Here is an 8289-nt window from a genome sequence, read left to right on the forward strand (position 1 = left end):
TGAGCCCAGAGATGAATACAGCAGCCAAGGGTCAAATGTCAGTCACAAAAAAGTAATTTATTGTGAGATGCCACAGCTATTGTCACATACTATACCATGATAATAACTATGCACTGTTTCACACACAGATGCATCCCCCATCGATTCTGATGACAGTGGCCGCCTTGTCATCTCGGAGACGCCAGAGTTGTCAGATGCGGAGTGCTCACAGGGAGCTGAAGTCATGTCCTCCCCTTCACCACCACGGCGGACAACACCTCCACCGTCCTCGCGGTCCAAGCCAGCACCACCACCACCACCATCCTCGCGGTCCAAGCCAGCACCACCACCACCACCATCCTCGCGGTCCAAGACACCACCACCACCACCACCACCAGTGCGGGCCACTCCGCAGAGCCGCAGAGCAGATGTTGCCGCCCTGTCCGTGATGGAGTCAGATCAATGTTCATCACACCCAAATGTTCCACGCCAGGCTGTCGTCACTCCAACCAGCCAAACTGCAGGCCGACAGCGCATCAGGCAGAGGGTTGTGCCCCCGGGTCGGGCTGCTGCAAGACCGGTCGATCTGTCCGAAGGGTACGGAGTTGTGGAGACCCGGATGCTGCGTGTCCAGCGCCTGCAGGGGAGACACATGGGTGCCATGAAACTCACCATGACAAAACTTTGCAACAAACTTGGCAACATGACTGACGCTGTGCGTGAGCACACCACTGCCGTATCTGCCGGCAACAAAGATATCAAGCTTTGCCTGCAAGAACTGACACGTGCCATAGTCGCAGGCCAACAGAGTGAGCGCCGGCGTCACAGGCAGATCATGCTGGCAGTGAATACTACTAACAAGGCCATCAATAAGCTGTGCAACAGCACGGCTGTGCTGTCCCACAGGTCCGTGTCCCTGCAAGTGGAGCTAGGTCATTATTGTGGGGATGTGGCAAAGGCCCTTGAGAGGGTGACCACTGCAGTGGAGCAACTGCAGCCAGGGTCAGCCAGTGTCAGCAGTCTGGGAGCGGAAGAGGGGAGTGAGGCAGCCTCCAGTGTCAGCAGCGTCTCCCTGCCGGACACCAGCGTGAGGAGGCGCAGTGGCCGCAATGCAACTGCCACTGACTCCCATCGTGTAGAACCCGAGGAGTCACAGGACAAGAGACTGGGGGTACGCGGCAAACGGAAGTGAACATGTGGCAAAGTCACACTGTCCTTGGTGAGGTAACCATGGCCAGACCAAAGTGCCGCACGCGTCACCTGTTCTGAGAAGGGACATTTATAGTTTTAATTTAACTGCAGCAGCAGCATGTTTGTGTTACGTATTTCTGCACCAGTCAGGTGTCCATGCCCATTAAACCCTTGCAAATCTGTTCCTGTTGTCAAGTCACTCTCTTACCTGTCTCAGAAATGATTCCGTGTGATGTATGTCCGCCTCCTTTGCCCTTCAGCTGTGTTGGGCACATGTGCCTGTCGGTGTTGTGGGGGGGGGTTGCTGGGCACGTAGTTCATCCTCTCCCTCCACCTCTATGTGTATCCCCCTGCGCGTGGCGATGTTGTGCAGGATGGCACACACAGCAATGATCTGGCAGCAGGTCACTGGGTCATACTGCAAGGCACCTCCAGTCTTGTGCAGTATTCGGAAGCGGCTCTTGAGGATGCCGAATGTTCGCTCAACCACATTCCTTGTGCTGATGTGTGCTCTGTTGTAGCGCTGCTCTTGCGGGGTAGCTGGGTTGAGATAGGGAGTGAGGAGATATTCACGCAATGCGTATGCGCTGTCACCTGCAGGATGGGGAGAGAATGGTAATCAGCATGAATGAAATTATACATGTGGGGATGGAGTGGATGGGGAGTACGATGATGCAGCTATATGTACCTAGTAGGTGTCCCTCTCCGAATTCACCGTTGATCAGGTGCCTGTGGAGGCCACAGTGACGGAAAATGTAGGCGTCGTGTGTGCTCCCGGGGAATTGGGCTACAAGGTCCGTAATGATGAACTTGGCATTGCACATCACCTGCACATTAATAGAATGATATGATTTCCGGTTGCGGAAAATGTATTCGGTGGCTGATGGAGGACAGATGGGGACATGCGTGCAGTCAACACACCCTATGACATGGGGGAATTGTGCCACCTGGTAGAATTCCCTTTTGGTGCGGGTAAGCTGCTGGGGGGTTCTGGGGAAGGTGATGTGGCGATTAATAAATGTCAGCATGGCCTCTAGGAACCGGTGGAAGAAGCGTGATAAAGCACTTTGCGACACGCCTCCTGTCTCAGCTATTACCCCCTGGAAGCTTCCAGATGCAAGCAGGTGCAGGCAGCATAGGACCTGCACATGGGCTGGTATGGCGTTGGTCCGACGGGTCTCGTGCTGCAGTAATGGTGCCAGGTCTGCTATTAGGTCCATTATCATGGCACGGTTGAGTCTATACTTGGCGTACACCTGTTCCTCGGTCTGCCCCAGCAAAGTGATGCGCACCCTGAAGATCCTGTCCTGTATCATCCTCCTGCGCTGGGCCTGGGCGTTGATCCTCTACCTCCTAGCAAGCACGTAGAGGGCAGCCATTTTGGTGTACATGTGGGGTTTCCCAGGGCATTTATGAAGGGTTACTGATTGTCAGCACCTGCTGATGGGGTTAGTTTTTTTTTTCTGTCCTTCTGTTAACTTTACCTCCTGATTGTGATTCCCCTTATTTTGCTCATGCTAAATAGCGATTTTAGGGATTTCCGGTATTAGCGACTGTTCATGCATTCCATTTCGATTCGTTATTGCCTATTCGGTATTTCCGAAGTATGCTTTGGGGTTCGGTATTTCCGAATGTCTGTTTAACGAATCGGTAATTTACCGCGGAGGATTTTAGCGGTTCTTTATTTTTTTCCGATTTTTTGTTTGATGCATTGCGTTTTATGGTTTTGCGTTCGGTATCGGCCTGTTTTACCGATTCGGTGTTTTACCGGGAGGTATTTTCGTTGATGCATATGCCTGTATGTAGGTAGCACTGTTAACAGTGCTACAGGCCATTCAGGATTCGGTATTTACCATGTAATAGTATTACATGGTAAATAACGAATTCCTGTGTACATGCACATCTGTGCATGTACACCTGTGCCATGTGGCACACAGACATGCCCTAAGGGCATGTCTGTGTGCCACATGGCACACAAGCCTGAAACAGGGGTGCTACAGGGTGTCAAAGTGACACCCTGTCCCCCTTGTAAAATCGGTAAATTTACCGATTTGGGTATTACCGATTCGGTATTTGCTATGGAATCCTATGGGCTTCAAGGCCCATAGGATTCCATAGCAAATACCGAATCGGTAATTACCGAATCGGTAATTACCGAATCTTACCGATTCGGTATTTTTACCGAATTTTTTACCTACATAGCAATTACCGAACAGTAAATACCGAATCGGTAAAATTCGGTATTTACCATTCGGTAATTTGCTATTACCTACATCTGGGCCTAAATATGCTGGGAAAACTTATTAAATAAAATTAAATTACAATGATTGAAATTGAGCAACAACAGTAAACATGTTGCCCCAGATCCAAAACACAATAATAGAACATTTTAAAAAGACCTGTAAAATGAGCAAAAGCAGCTGGCGTATGTATGTTCAGGATCCATGGGGTCCATGTGAAACGATAAGGGAGATTTTCAGAAATTCATTAATTTATTTAAAATTAATAACCATTGTCAGCTACACTCAAAATACTACCGCATGAAATTTAAATCAAAAATTGGTAACACAAGTAATATTATCCGGAGGATCCAGCCAGTCTATTTTTAATGCTGTAATGCAGTCTGCATGGAGAACAGGTGAAGTGCGCATGACGGAGTGGCCGGCCCGAGAGGGCGGGCCAAACAGTCATTGCACACTTAGGAGTGTGCTACCACTTCTTCCCTGTCTTCATGCAAAGCTGCTGCAGCAGGTCGAAATATAATAATAATAACATTAGGTTATAGAGGACGAGCCACCTCTGACTGACCTACAATTATCAAGCTGCCACAGTATCACCTTAGAAAAAGGCGCAGTAAAAGGAGGAAAAATAGCTGTGGGTTCCAAAACACACACATTGATGTCACAAATGGTTATCAAACATATAGTTTGGCAAGGGAGAATGAATCATGGTGGTCAAAGAGATAATGGTAGCCTGCCCTAAAGTCCCTTACTACCAACACTACCAGCAAACATATGATGCAGTGCTGGGCAAAGATTGCACAAATATATGTGAAATGTGTGTCCAAAATGTAGTCTTGCGGCAGTAGACCCACAGACACCTGGAAATGACCCACTTTTGGGTTGAGGGGTTTTGTTTGCCTTGCAAATCTGCAACTTTTTCTAAAATACTGCCCATTGAATATAAGAAAGTCTATACCTAGAGGGGTGATATTTTTTTAAAAGATAGTTAGGACACACCATTTATGACATTTAAAATGTCTCTATATGAAATTCTGGCAAACATCCAGAAAAGGGGGGGGTCTTACATGCTATGTCGGCTATTAACATATAATGATTGTTTAATGTTACCCAGATCTATGATACTCATTTAATCCAGCGTGGTAAGTGCATTAATCCTCAAGCAGACACTATTTCATTCCAGAATTTACCGATGATGCTCTATGACAGCAAATTCTTCTGTGTGTTTTCTTTCCTTTCCCCTTTTTCCCCATTTTCCCATTCTTTCTCTTTTGTGGTAATTGAGCTAGAGAGATCCAGGAACAACTGGGATTTTCAAGCATTCTGTGTGCTCAGCTAAAGTAGGACATGAAAATTACTTTCCTCTTTTGGTGCCTCATTAAGACACATCCATAGCACTATCTCTGATTGTCCTGAAAAGTGAACAGAATAATACAACACATTGATTAGTACTATACTACTATATTGGGCACAGCAAGCACTCATACAAAATGTAAACCCATCATGTATACTAGTTCAGAGAACTTCAGGTCAGTAGCTAACCGCCATCATTGTCAATCTTCCCCTAAATTATAGGCTAATATTATTCCTCCTTCCTTGCCCTCATACTTTTGCATGGTGATACGAAAGGTGCGCACAGCAAAGTTGGGAAACTCGACTCTCCACAAAGAAAGGGCAAAGGTCCCTGACTACTACACCTGACACAATAGCTTATCAGCTGCATCAATTGGTAACACTGTCAAAAGATTAAATAACCAGGTGAAGTTGTAAATCCATTAGCAACTTCACATTTACAAGGTAAATAATTTAATTAGTTACTACAGTTTAAATTAATAAACATCAGAAAGGCCAACGGGAGAGGGGCTTTCAATACATTCATCTCTAGGTGTAATCATTAAATAACTCCCACCACTGGTTGTATGGACCTAATATTGTAAACAAGGTGAAATAAGGAGTAATCAGTGACATAAATACATAGTAACGATTATTAAAGACCTTTAGAACAGTCAGAAAAGAGAATTAGTGTAAGTTACACAGTTTTATTCTCAATTTTTAGATTAGAATTTTATTATTTTCACTGCTTTCAGTTTTCAGCATTAAAGGTTGACATAATCAGTCAATATTTGATTGTAAAATATAATACAAAATTTGTTAAAATAACAGTTAGTATTGTAATAATACAGCAAGCGTGTTCCATAAAGGAAAGTTCTCTGATCTAAATTAAATTAGAATAACAAGAGAAAAATGAGTGGTGATGTGAGACTCAATCCGTAAGCATACAGCCCTTGCATAATCAGCTGGAAGGTGTTCTCAGCTCAAAAATCAGCAAGCAATCAATAATCTCTCAGTAAAGCAACCTCTCATGAAGAAAGGCATCACAAAATCTAAAGGGAGTCTCCAGTTAGAGAGTCAGGGAAAGGAACCTGGAATCTAGCTGCTAATCTAGGAACACACACTAATATAAACACTCAATATACTATGTTGCAATATTATGTTCTTTCTTCTTCTGAGTCCTCCAATAGAATTTGAGCAAACACCTGGGAATGGGCAAACTCCTCATTTCCCCAGAAAAGAGTCCAGGTACAGTAGTATTATACACTAGACCTTGAAAAGTTATTTTGTTTATATTCTGTGGTCCCAACCGTTTTTCTCATGACTCATTCTTCTTGTAGCCTGCTCTCCTCCTGGTGTGAACCTCACTATCAGTCGCTTAATACAAACCACGTGCCTATTTACTACTAACAGAAGACATTTGAATAATTACAACATCTGCAAAAAGAGAGGTAAACATTGTGAACAAAACATTAATCAAGGTGAAAACATGCTCTTCAGTGTCAATGCATTATTTTTCAATCAACATGGCATTGTCGGTTAGGCCAACTTAAATCAGCATTTTTTTTACAACTAGACCTACAATTTTAAAATATGAATACCAACTGCTTTTTATGCATTTTGTAAATTTGCTTTTTTAAACGTAGGCTTTGCACATTATTAACAAAAAGCATTTTCGTTTGCAAATAAAATATACACGTCATCATATTCCCCCTCTGATGGTTGGTAAGCATCACAATTTCTTCTTCACAAATTAATCTTGAGCACACTCTCATTCTCTGCTGAGTCATTCTTTTTATTTTTTAGAACTTTGATTTCCTTCAACTTTTTATATTTTCTATTGTTACTCTATTCCAATTGTATTTTCTTCTGATGTGAATTTCTCTTTATTTATTCTTCTTCCTGGCTATAATATATAAATCCTGTATGCAAGTCTCAGTAATTAGTACAGGTCTCAATATGACTCTAGAAAGTGCTCCTCCCAGTGTTGCAAATCAGTTGCCAAAGACAGAAGCTTCTTTTCCTAAACTCTCTAATACACTTCTGGTTTCTTAAGTTTCTAATCCAGGTTTCAGGTCAGAAATGCTCTTTGCAAATTACTCTTTCTTTCTACTCTCATAAGGAATGTATGTACAATAATGTTGAGCTTTCAACATTGTGCAGACTTAGCTTTTCTAGGCTCATGATATATTTCAAACAAATCGATCTTGCAACACCATCATTCTAAAAGCCACTAATTAAATATTAACTGCTAGCAAGGCACCTGATGTACTAGTAGCCAATTTAAATACTACAGTTGATACCTTTTTAATGTTCTCATGGTTTAAAACTACTTCAACTGGTGGTATGATTGCTCCAAAAATGTCTCTTCCTAATTGTGTCCCATCATTAATACAACGTTTATATTTAAGGGGAGGTGTCATGGTTAAAGCATTTACACTATTACTAATGTTAATTTTGGATAAACCAATTTCTTCTTGTATTCATCTGCCTCTTTCTTCCAAACACTTCTTAAAACATATTCCTCTTGTTTGCATTATTTACCGATTTGGAATAAATTCTGTCTAAATATGAATTGACAATGCACTGGAAGTCTGCGCATGGCCATCGAATAACTAGATGGAGAAAATAACTGGTTAAATGGGCGGGTACTGAAGAGGTCTGTGTTGTTTCAGGAATTGAAGAAAGGGTGGGGAAAGATGAAAATGCACCTGCATGGGAACACCTTGCAAACTGTTTATTGATCCCGGACAGTGATTTAATTTCACCGAATAGCTCCCTGATATCTCAGGAGGATTTAGAGGTTGGTAATAACTGACCTTGTACTAGTTGAAGTGTGGGTCTTTCAACTACTAAAATACTGGCCATTAGACCGTTCTATATTTTCCAGCTTGACGTGAGATAATTACAGGTAGTGGTGTTAGTTTAGGTATTATTGACTACTAGTTGGAAGTGGGAATGATTTGAAGGGTTGTTGCAATGTATTTACACTTTGTTTGTATTTATTGTATATGCTAGCTTTCAAAACTATCTCTTACTTGAATTTGCATACTTAACAGTTTTAAAGCTATATTTTTATATTCTTAATTATTACCTATTATGGGACAGATGTACAACCCTTTTTTGTGACTGCAAACGGGAGATTGGTCTGCTTTCCTTCATTTTACATGCCTGGAACCTTTTTAAGTCTCGCTGGCGTTGCAGCGCGAAGCGCTGCAGCCAACGAGACTTATAGCTGCCGTGTTTGCCTCCAAGGGAGGCAGACCTGGAGACAGAACTGTGCACGAGCCGATTCTAGTATGGGCACGAGCTTAGGTCTGTCTCCAGGTCTGCCTCCCTGAACGCGCGTCTAGCTTTGCAGGGCCGCCACTGGCAGGAGCCGCAGGGAACGCTAACGTGCACGCTCACGGCGTCACGCTCATGCACTCCCGCGTCCCGCTGTTCTCTGCTCCAGGCCGACTTGTTTTCCCCAGCAAACTAATATACCCAGACTCTAGCGCGCAGGAGGTGCTTATCGCTGTCCTACACTACGCGGAAGGTAAGCAGC

Source organism: Lissotriton helveticus, chromosome 2_1 (assembly GCF_964261635.1).
Source record: "Lissotriton helveticus chromosome 2_1, aLisHel1.1, whole genome shotgun sequence".
Classification (NCBI taxonomy): Eukaryota; Metazoa; Chordata; class Amphibia; order Caudata; family Salamandridae; genus Lissotriton; species Lissotriton helveticus.